The sequence below is a fragment of the Mus pahari genome, chromosome 7, assembly GCF_900095145.1.
Source record: "Mus pahari chromosome 7, PAHARI_EIJ_v1.1, whole genome shotgun sequence".
NCBI lineage: Eukaryota > Metazoa > Chordata > Mammalia > Rodentia > Muridae > Mus > Mus pahari.
This window is the reverse complement of record NC_034596.1, coordinates 105,194,467-105,206,733: the sequence shown is the minus strand read 5'-3', so window position 1 is coordinate 105,206,733 and position 12,267 is coordinate 105,194,467. Positions and strand designations below refer to the sequence as shown.

Here is a 12,267-nt window from a genome sequence, read left to right as displayed (position 1 = left end):
TAGAGGCTGGGGGGGCTCAGTGTAGAGGAGGCTGGGGGGGCTCAGTATAGAGGAGGCTGGGGGCTCAGTGTAGAGGAGGCTGGGGGGGCTCAGTATAGAGGAGGCTGGGGGGATCAGTGTAGAAGAGGCTGGGGGGCTCAGTATAAAGGAGGCTGAGGGGCTCAGTGTAGAGAAGGCTCGGGGGTCTCAATATGGAGGAGGCTGGGGGGCTCAGTATAGAGGAGGCTGGGGAGGTTCAGTATAGAGGAGGCTGGGGGGATCAGTATAGAGGAGGCTGGGGGCTCAGTATAGAGGAGGCTGGGGGGCTCAGTGTAGAGGAGGCTGGGGGGCTCAGTATAGAGAAGGCTGGGGGGCTCAATATAGAGAAGGCTGGGGGCTCAATATAGAGGAGACTGGGGGGCTCAGTGTAGAGGAGGCTGGGGGGTTCAGTATAGAGGAGGCTTGGGGGTTCAGTGTAGAGGAGGCAGGGGGTAGGGCTCAGCATAGAGGAGGCTGGGGGGGGTCTCAGCGTAGAGGAGGCTGAGAGGCCTCTCAGCATAGAGGACTGCCCAGGACTCCCAGCACTTCAGTTCCACCCCACCATCATGAGAGAGGAGAAGGAAGGAGAACTGAGGAAATGAATGGGAAGAAAGCCTTATTCACGGACTGGAAGGTGGTATTGAGATGGTAACTCCAAAGCAATCCCTATTAAAATTCCAGTGACCATGTTTACATAAACAGAAAAGCAACCCTTACAATTCACATGAAACATCAAGGGGCTCAAAACTGTCAAAATGATGTTGGAAATGAGAAAGTTGGGATACTCTCATTTTCAAAGCTTACTACTTCAATATTATTACAAAGCTACAACAATCAAAACAGTGTGGTGCCGACATTAGGATAGGCATACAGATCAAGAGATCTGAACTAAGAGTCCAGAAATAAACTCAAATATCTATAGCCAATACATTTTAAACAGAAGGCCAAGACCTTTTGATGGGGAGAAAATACTCTCTTCCAAAGTGATGCTGGAAAAACTGGATAACACCAATCAATCAGCCAATCAATCAATCAATCAATAAGGAACTCCTGTCTTGATCCATATGCAAAAATGAACTCAAAATGGACCAAAGACGTAAACATAAAGTCTAAAACTATAAAACTCTTAGGAAACATAGTGGTAAAAAATCTTAATGATTTAACAGTGGATTCTTAGAGCTGACACCAAGAGCACAAGTAACAAGTGGAAGGAAAAAATGAACTCCAATGAAAACCTTTATGCAAAAGACACTATCAACAACATCTATGAAGCATTCTACTAAGCGGGAGAAAATAGTTGCAAATTGTGTACCTAAAGGGTTTCATGTCTACACTAAATAAAGAATTCTTACAATTCAACAAGAAAAAAAAAATCAGCGCAATTAAAGGAGAGACATACAAATGGACACCAAGCACATTAGACATTTAATATCACCGGTCATTAAGAAATAACAAGCCAGAAAGACAGTGACACAGTAATTCACATACTAGAATAACAGAAGTCAATGTTAGTGAAGATGTGCAGAAACTGGAATACTACTGCTGGGAACAAGTTACACTGACACGTGCAGAGTTACCAACAACTGCTCTGTGAGACGCACCCAGGAGAAAAGGGAACACACATATCCTTAGAAACCCACTGATGGCAGCGTTACTCCTAACAGTAAGGAGGGTGAGAATAAGTGCTCACAAACAGATTAAAAGATAAAGTGCAGACACAGAAGAACATATGCACACTACACAAAATGGATTACTACTTGGTCACTGAAGAAACAAAGTAACAATACGTTCCTGGATACACCTCAGGGACATTACACAGACACAGTTGGTTATTACCGACTGTGTGACTCCTTTCCCAGGACTTACTGAGAATAAACAAATCCATGGACACAGACAGCAGACTAGATCAGGGCTCGGGAAGGAGGGAGGGAGGTGATTACTCAATGGGTATGCGACATAATGTTAAATTACAAGACCCAGTAGCTGAATGACATTTTGAGTACACTAAACACAACTGAACTATATACTTTAGAATAGTTAATTATATGTCATATGAATTTTGTCTCAATGGAAGAAAATGCTGAACTGTAACTTATGGACTCATTTATTTTATTTTTAAAAGGTTCATTTATTTATTTTATGTATATGAGTACATTATCGTTCTCTTCATGCACACCAGAAGAGGGTATCAGATCTCATTACAGATGGTTGTGAGCCACCATGTGGTTACTGGGAATTGAACTCAGGACTTCTGGAAGAACAGTCAGTGCTCTTAATCGCTGAGCCATCTCTCCAGCCCATGGACTCATTTATATAAATATCTGACTACCAACCATATGCCAGAAACCCTCTTCATTAAGGTGATAAACATTTTTTTTAAAAGATTTATTTATTTGTAAGTACACTGTAGCTGACTTCAGACACTCCAGAAGAGGGCGTCAGATCTTGTTACAGATGGTTGTGAGCCACCATGTGGTTGCTGGGATTTGAACTCAGGACCTCTGGAAGAGCAGTCAGTGCTCTTAACCACTAAGCCATCTATCTCACCAGCCCCGTGGTAAACATTTTTTATACAAAAGAAAAGAAGCAAGCTAAGAGATGAGAGACATAAGCTATTTTAAGAGTTTAAAGAAGATCCTTCAAATATTTTAAAAGAGACCTGAATAAATCAGAAAGCATTATTCCTGATAAATAATAGGAAAGAAATAAAAGATTAAAATATAACCTATCAAAATTCAATCACATGCAAAAAAAAATGCTTTCTTAAAAAAAAAAAACATGGATATCTAAATATAGCTGTTCCTTTTATGCAAATATCTTGTGACTTTGATTTCCAGATATTTCACCTTCTGTTCTAAAGACTTTCTTAGCTGGGCATGGTAGCTCACAACTATAATTCCAACACAACCTCAGGAGAATGAAGCAAGGGAACTGCAAGTTTCAAGGTCAGTCCTGACTACACAGCAAGACCCTGTTCTAAAAAGAAGAGAAAAAGAGGGGGAAGGACTTTCTTCACAGTCCAATAACGTCCCCCGTCGACCCCATGTGTAAGGTGTTCTTCTGGTCCAGCCCATACACTCCAAGAGAGTCTGCCTTTCACCTTGCTGATAGCATATGCACAAGGAAAAAGGGAGAGCAATTACCATTCCTTTTAAATTATTTTATTTCCTGAGACAGGACTTTAAATATCCCAAGCTGGCCTCAAACTAGTTATGTAGCTTAGGCTATATAATTTCTTAACCGTCCTGCCTGTGCCTCACAAGTACTGAGATTGCTATAGGTGCTACAGTAACAACAGGAATTATCGCTTGTGATATGCTCACTTCTCATATTCTGCTACTTGTCACTTCTTTTTAATGTGTCTGTATGTGGTACACATGCATGAGTGAAGATGCCCTGGGAAGACAGATAAGCCTGGTCCTCCGAGAGCTGGAGTTACTAGCCGGTGTGAGACAGCAGGCACAGGTGTGGGAACTGAGCTCTGAATGGGTAAGCGATCTCTCCAGGACCCCATTACTCTTCACAATTACTTTCCTACTGTTGCAAAACACACGTAATATAAAATGTACCATTTCAGCCATCTTAAGCATATAGTTTATTGACGTGAAATTATTCATAATGCTCTCAGCAGGACCTATCACCAGAGCTCTGCATCCCACAGAAAACTGAGTCAAGACACGGTAAGGCACTTGACACCACTGTCAGTTACAGGAGGAACCTGAACTCAAAGGTCTGACTCCTCCCACACATGAATGTCTCACTTTTTAAATGATCATCTTATTCTATTTACATGAGTGTTTTGTCTGTATGTATGTGCACGCACTGTATATATGCCTGGTGCCCATGGAGGATCTCTCCATCCTCAAATGTGTCTCATTTCCATTCACATTTCAGGCTGAACTGTGCTAAAACAAAGGAGGAGGGCTGGTGAGATGGCTCAGTGGGTAAGAGCACCTGACTGCTCTTCCGAAGGTCCGGAGTTCAAATCCCAGCAACCACATGGTGGCTCATAACCATGTAACAAGATCTGACTCCCTCTTCTGGAGTGTCTAAAGACAGCTACAGTGTACTTACATATAATAAATAAATAAATCTTTAAAAAAAAAAAAACAAAGGAGGAAACAACCCCCTTACAAAGCTTGTCATTTCACAGCTGAGCAGTGGTGGTGCACACCTTTGATACCAGTGCTTAGGTGGCAGAGTTCTCAGGTGGGTCTCTCAGTTCAAGAACAGCCTGGCCAACAAAGAGAGTTCCAGGACAGACAGGGCTACACAGATTAAACCCTGTCTCGGGAAAAAAAGAAACAAAAGTCTGCCATCTCAACCTAGAGGTCTATCAGGGAGGCAACAGAACGTCCTTGAGCCTGGAAAAGGCAGGAGAGCGTCTCAGACACACTGAGGTCCTTGGTTCTCATACCTGTAACCTACTTTTGTCGAAAAGAAAACTAACAGCCCCCTATCAAGCCAGGAACTTGGGTTGAGTCCTGGTGTCCAGCCCTCCCTGGAGTAGGAACATGGCCACGAAATAAGTCCCACACCTCTGGCCCAGCAGACCTGAGCCTTTCCTGGTCCCACATCAAAACTTCACAGTGGCTCTAGCCGAAAAGCAAGATCTTCTGAAACAGCTAGCACCACTTCCCTGCTAATTGGGGAAAAGGCTTCTTTGCTTTTAACTTATATTCCCATAAGCTCTCTGTAGTTATAATTAAGTTTTCAATAAATGGGTGCTGCGCTATAACCGTGATGCTCTCTGCAGAGTGACCAGGCCTCAGGGACTTGCTCACCATTAACAAGCTGATGTTTGTGAAACTCTGTAAAGACATGATGACTAAATACTATCATTATTAGTAGACTACTGGTTTAAATGTAAATTAAGAGAGATAAAGAGGAAAGAAAACACATTAGTAAATCTGGTTAGGGACTGCTACATACAGCAAGATGTACTCAATATCTGAACCACTAGGGTAAAGAGTATCTGATGTTTTTTTCACTGCTGGAGATAAAACCCAGGGCCTTATTCTAGGCTCTACCATTGAGCTTCAACCCCAGTCCCTAGCTAGGCTTGTTATGAATACAAGTATACAAGTGTTATAGCTAAGGAATAAAAACTGACTAGGGAGGAGCCAAGAAGATGTCAGCAGAGAAAGGCAGCATGAAGAACTGCTCCAAGAATTCATGATGTATTTGAAAAACACTGGATAGGGAACAAAATAAAATCTACACTCACAGAAGAAAACCAAAATATCTACCAGTGAGTAAAATCTACAACTGCACTGGAACCAGATGCAGTAAGTAAGACGTGCCTGTAAACCCGGATGGCACTTGGAGGCTGAGTCAGGAAGACCAGAAGTTCCAAGACAATCTGTGCTACATAGTGAGTGTGAGGCCAAAGTGAACTGTATAGGGAGACTTAGTATCAAAAACAGACCCATCAAACCACCTGCTTAAAGTGCACAGTGCTGTGGTGAAAGCAGGACCTCTAGAAAAGCCCTATGCTCTTCCTCTCCTCTCCTGCGAAGGGTGCGGTTCCAGCCTCAACAACTAGTCAGTTCCCTTTTCCTGTTCCCTTTCCTATGAAGGACAGCCATGGAATCAACTCCTGAGACTTAATGACACTCCTCTTCAACTCTGCTGTCTTACTCCAGTTCCTCTGCAAGAAAATTCCCTGCATAGTCTGTGATCCAAATCCCACAGCTCTCGTGTTCACCTGTCACAGCCCTACCATGTTATCACCCAAGGATTCTTCTTGCTTGGCCATGGCATGGAAGCTAGCCACCAGCATGGTTCATGTTCAAAAAAGGAGGAAGAGAAGGAAGAAGAGGAGGATGAATAGGAGGAGGATGAAGTAGAGGAGGAGGAAAAAGGAAAAAAGAAGAAAAGAAAATATTTAGTTTAATTAAATGCAGGTTGAAAATCCCTTCTTCATAACACCTGGAAACAAAAGTATTTCAGTGAGTGGTTAGCATCTGGGGCTCCAAAGAAGAGTCATAAATAAATACAAGGTATCTTTTGGAGAATCAATTCTACTAAAAGATTAGGAGCAGAGTATGTTGATACTAAAACAGATCATCGAGTACAACATATATTCACAATAAGATGAAACTCTATGGGCTTGCCTTGCCCACCCTATGGCAGTACAGTCCTACAGAAAAGCCTCCTGAAACCCATACACTTAATTTACCCCATAATAAGGCTATAACAGATGCTATTAATCCAAAAAGCAGAGAATTTAATTTCCAGTGTAAAGTTAGGATGTCTAAGCATCAATGGGCAAAGTGCTCCAGAGAACTCACTTCCCTGTTCTTCCTAGAAAGTTAGAGCTCCAGATTGTGGCTTCTGCTGTTTGTATCGAAGAAGTTTCCCTACCAGGTTAGTGATGCAAAGTTTCCCTACCAGCTTGGTGGTACACACCTTTAATCCCAGTATTCTGGGGGCAGAGACAGAGACAGGCAGATCTCTTGAGAGTTGGAAGCAGCCTGGTCTACACAGAAAGTTTCAGGACAGCCAGAGCTATGTAGAGAGCCCCTGTTTCAAAACAACAAGAATAACAAAAAGTAGTCGTTTCCCAGTGTGTAAGTCCCTCTAATGTATCAGAGTTGCAAGAGGAGTGAGTAGTGTCCAGGAAAACGACCAAAGGAGGCACTAGGTTTAGCCAACTACAACACAGACTCAAGGCCCAGTGAAACCCTGAGGTCTGTCATGTCTTTTTCTCTTTCCTCCCACCTTGGAGAATCTGAGCACATTCACCCCCAGCACTTGCCCTGTGCCTGGCCCTTGTGGAAGGAGCTCTGCATGGCACACACCTACCTACCTCCTGTGCATGCAGACCTCCAAATGCACACTAGCCTGACAGAGCAAATGTTCACCATGGAAAACCTCTTCAAAACTATTATAACTTAGTCTGGCAGTGGTGGCACACGCCTTTAATCCCAGCACTTGGGAGGCGGAGGCAGAGGCAGATGGATCTCAGTGAGTTTGATACCAGCCTGGTCTACAGAGTTCCAGAACAGCCAGGGCTACACATACACACACACACACACACACACACACACACACACACACACACCCTGTCTCCAAAAAGAAAAAAAAAAATTTTTCTGATTCACCAGGCATGGTGGCTCATCCAACACTAGGAGTCATGGCAGGAGAATCCTGAGTTCAAGGGCAGCCCAAGAGCCTGTCTCAAAAACAAACAAAACTCACCATGACTCCTAGAGATGTATTTTACCTGGAACGCTGCTTACTACTGTCTGAAAGGTTGCATCATTCCACTTGGTTATTCAATTTAACCTTGCTCACTACTTAAATGATACCAGGCTTCTCATTCATATGGCTCTAATGGTCTGGATGTATAATCAGTGTTTGAACTGGAGAAGAAATTAGGATATTAGAACAGCAGTTCCTGGGCTGGAGAGAGGGCTCAGCGGTTAAGAGCACTGACTGCTCTTCCAGAGGTCCTGAGTTCAATTCCCAGCAACCACATGGTGGCTCACAACCATCTGTAATGGGGATGTCAGACACACCAGCAACAGTGTACTCATATAAATAAATAAATCTTAAAAAAAAATGGCAGTTCCTGATACTTTTTTCAGGAAAATGGCCTCATGAAAAGTTATCAAATAGCTCCATTTCATTGTTTTTCCTTTACATTGTTTTGTGGAGGTGAGAGGCACATGTGTGGAGGTCAGAGGGCAATCTGCAAAATCTGACTCTCTCCTTCCACCAACTCTTTCCTTTGACCACAAGCTTCAGGGACCAAACTCAGATCATCAGGCTTGGTGGCAAGCCCCCTTACCTGCTGACCAATTTCACTACCCTCTATTTAATTTTCAAATGGTTCAAATCAACAGAAAACAAATCTTTTAAAAATGAAATCATAAAATGAAACATTGGGGACTGTGAGACAGCTCATCGAATAAAGACACTTGCCATCCAAAGATGTTAAGTGTAACTGCCTGAACTCTACCAGAACCCATGTGACTTTGAAAACTGACTCCACAAAGTTGTCCTCTGACCACTACATGCCCAGAGTGGCATGCATCCACTGTTCACACACACACACACACACACACACACACACACACACACACACCCCATACACATACAATAATAATAATAAACAAATAATTTTAAAAAATGAGACAGAGGTTCCAGCATCCCATTTCTTGAGAATGAAAATGTTCCAGCCCATCAGTTAGAAGCAGAGTGGTGGATGTGGAGAGATGTGCTGTCTTCACCACCACCATGGTCTCTTCAGATTTCTTACCTACGACTGTGGTTCTCAACCTGTGGGTCATGACCTCTTTGGGGGTGGCATATCAGATATTCTGCATATCAGATAGTTACATTATAATACATAACAGTATCAAGATGACAGTTATAAAGTAGCAATGAGATGTTATGGTTGGGGTCACCACAACATGAGGAACTGTATTAAACTGTCACAGCATCAGAAAGGTTGAAAAATATGGACATACAAAGTGAAACAGTAGGCACAGCACCATGCTAGGCTCTATCTGGTGCCACTGTGTAACCCTTCCATAAACCATGCCCTTCAGTCAGAGGCAGCCAGACCACTCGGCTCCAAATCACAAATCCTTCTGCCTGCAAGAGCAGAAAGGGCAGCACAGTATATCACAGAGTCTGAAAAACTGACGACCAGCACTACCAGCATCATACAGACTGGCAGGGAGCAACAGGGCAGCAAGCTCACAAGGGTAGGGGAGGTCCTCTACTGCCATTCACAGGCCCCCTATAAGTGGGGCCAAATTTCCTAAGGCTGTGGCCAACTGGGGTGCCTTTCCCAAACATCTCTCTGACTAGTCTGGGCAGCCAGGAACTTTCCCCTTGCAGTAACACACACATACACACACACACACACACGCACACTTGCAGACTTCTATACACAACCCACTAACTCATTTCCTCCTACAAAAGTGGACAACTTTCCTTGGTTTTGCTGATAGAGAATCAACTCTCTGAGGGTGGGACAGTGACTTGATTTTTGCTTCACTCTCCCTGAGGGAAGTTCCCGTGCTGGTGTCTCAGTCAAATCTAGGTGAGTTCTGGCATTGCCCTTCACTGTGCACCGGGGCTCAGACGCCCCAGACGCCCCAGATTTCTACAGATCATGCCTCCAAAAGCAGGTGTTGTGACTTACTCATCCTAGTGTAGTGTAACTAGATTATGGGAACTCAGGGCACATTAATTGAACATTAATTAAATGAGCAAGACTCCCAAGTCACAGTTAATAATGTGCTTGTCTGAATGCAGCAAGATGCCAGCCTGACTCCTGGAGGGGCCAGAAACCAACAGTCACTTGCAGTACTCACATCCCACTCCCTGACAGGTGACCCCAAGTCTGTAAGCACCAACAAGTCTTACCAAACAAAGGGTCTATATTTGATAGAAACTTCATCTTCTTCTTCCTAGATTGGCCTGTCATCCCAGATCTTTCCTGGAATATGCAAAACAAAAAAGGCCTTCCAAAATCAACAGACATTTTTATTAACTAAGTATCATAGAAATTATACAAATATATTTAATGTTCCTTCTACAGTTCCCAGCTACCTCTCTACTCCCTTCTTGTCTGCAGGCCTCTAGGCTGCCCTCTCTGGCTCCAAGCCTAAGCACTCTCACTCTCAAGGCCTCGGTGCCTCTCACTGGTCACCTTCCAAATCCTTCAGCCTCACCTTCCTCCCTTCAGCTCTCTTCTCAGCTCCCCTCTCAGTCTGAAATGTAATATATATGCACACAAACATCAACACAAACAGCTCGTTTTTCTTCTGTAAATACTTGCAAAGATGCAGACAGGGGTTCTGACGCCATAAAATCAGACTATGGCCTTGGGTTATAATACGTCTCTGTTAATAATTCTGAAATGACTAGTGAGAAGAAATTAAGCTACTGCATAATATTTGATAGGTTAGCTCATTTGCTGTCTGGAGAGTCTTACTATACAAGATGAGAAAACAAAGATGGGTAAATTTAATGCAATTTCCTTTGTGTGTGTGAGCTAGCTCAGGCTTGCAACACCACACTGACAGTTTCATCTCTCCTGAGGTAGTTTCAGCACGATAAAGAAGGGTTTTAAGGGAATGATAAATTATGCTCAGCCTTGGGCTCATTAGCATATGTATCCTGACAATACCCCAGAAAGTCCTTCCTCATTCACACTGACTGGTTCTAAGGGATTCTAGCTAAAGTGTTTAGAGAAAAATCTCACACACAGGGAAAGCAAGCTTCAGTTCACAGATCCCAGATAAATGAAGGACTTTCTTCAAAGCATCAGCAAGAGCAGCAGAAACAGAAACTGTTCCTGCCTGCTTCCAACGGAATGTCTCTGCAGCCTCCTCACTGAGGCCATCGCATTAATTCCAAAAAGAATGGATAGCATCCAAAAAAAATAATTGGTCTTCTTTTCCCTCACAGAAAAATTCACATGAATGTCTTGCTTAAAAATGCTGGAATTCTCCCTGGCCAGATTTTTGATTCCCCGACTTCTGCATTGTGACAGCTGGAACAGATGGTGTCTGAGTGAGACACCTTACATCTTAAACCTAGTCCCTGATAAGGTCTGATTTCAAACAGTGAGGCTGGACCCCAAGGTCTGCCAAGATGTATCACCAGACCCTACACACAGGGTTTTCTGACTCCGGTGATAAATTTCCCAGTTTTCAATTTGCTCTGACCAGAGATTTTTCACCTTCAGACTAGTTCTTAATATATAAGATGTCACAATATGGCGAAAAGGGAAACATTTCCTCTCCTTTAAGTAAAGGATGGCTGTACACTATTTTGCTAAACACCCTACAATGATGCAGTATTTTCAACAGGCCATTTTCCAAGATCTGAAAAACACCAGAAGGTTTTAAAACCTGACTGAGGGGTTGGTCTGAACATTTCTACATATAAGCATTTTACACACAATACAAAACAGCATTTCTAAAGATTTCACTTGTGTATCTAGTTACAGAAATGCTACCAAAAAAAAAAGTATGGCTCCTCTTCAGTTGTATGCTGTGAATGTAAATTAAGATGACAATACAACACTCGATAAACCCTTTAAGACTCCACAAAAAGAGCATACTTACAAATGTGTGTACGTAACACACACACACACACACACACACACACACCCTTCTATTTCATTCTCAAAACTGAGTCAAAGCTCAGTACAAAAGCCTTGAAAATAAAATCAGTCCCTTCAACCGATCATTAATCTGAATGCTTCTTCGATTTCAGAGCACGTCCACAGCACTTCACCCATTTGCATGTTGCCGTTTTAAATTAAAGGTAAAGAATTGTCCACGCAGAATTCTCTCAAAAGGTCTAATCCTGATACTCGGGTCCCCAACCGGTGGTGATGACAGTGTGGAAACGTGGCGAAACGTACATGAGCCATAGCCTGGTGCCTCCAAAACCTGCAAGCCCCGCGGCAAGGATCGTTTTAATGGCTCACCCGTGGGGAGCCCACTCTGACCTTTGGTGTTAATCGAAGGTGGAAGGTGTGCATTCGGCCCCAGCTGGATCCCAGAACCGCCTGCCTTCCAGCCTCTCTGCAGCTCTCCGACTATGAATCAGTCATTCATCTGCAGAGCAATGACTCAGTATAAACTTTTAAATAATGGCTCAAAAACCCACCTCCACCAGCCAGGGCGAGCACGCTCATCTATGCGGGCACCCCGACTCCGCCGTTCCGCACCGCGCCAAAGCCCCGGGCCTCGGAGATGCTGACGGCTCGGCACCCCTCGGGGCGGGCACCCAGGGCTCGAGGCCTGCCTGCCCCGTCTGCCTGGAGCGCCGGCGCCTCGGGCCCGGAGCCGGCCGCACACACAAAGTTTCCAAAGTTGGGGCGGCGGGCGGGCCGCACCGCAGACGGTGAGGCGGCCGGGCCTGGCAGCGAAGGACCCGCCGGGCCCCGGGCCGCCGCCGGGATGGAGCCGCCCGCCGCCCCGCCGCCCCGCCGCCCCGGCCCGCGACCTTACCCCGAGGCCCGCCCGTTCGGCCGGCTCAGGGGCGCCGCGCGCATCCTCCGCCGCCTTCTGCAGCGTCCAGCTCCCCGGGCAGCCCCATGTCGGGGGGCGGGGAAGGGCCGGCGGCCGCCGCCGCCGCCGCCGGCTGGAAAGTCCCTGCTGGGCTGCAACCCGGCTCGCGCACGCGGCGGCCGCCGGCCGCGCCGCCTCACGCACCCTCGCGCTGGCACTTCCTCTCGCGCGCTGGAAATCCCCGCGGGCCGCCTGGGCGCGC

At 45.0% G+C, this 12,267-nt stretch overlaps 1 protein-coding gene across 7 annotated transcripts in view; it reads right to left on the bottom strand.

Moving 5' to 3' along the window:
- Positions 1 to 12,161, bottom strand: part of Traf3 (TNF receptor associated factor 3) — a 102,108-nt gene extending 89,947 nt beyond the window's left edge. For 4 of the 7 annotated variants that reach the window (XM_029540592.1, XM_029540590.1, XM_029540589.1 and 1 more), the window contains exon 1: positions 12,006 to 12,161. The gene's annotated coding sequence lies outside the window, so the exon portion shown is untranslated. Of the gene's footprint in view, positions 1 to 11,500; positions 11,610 to 11,661; positions 11,805 to 12,005 lie in introns of those variants that run through there. The other 3 variants (XM_029540588.1, XM_021202218.2, XM_029540593.1) reach the window with 2 other exon arrangements.
- Positions 12,162 to 12,267: the final 106 nt, after the last annotated feature.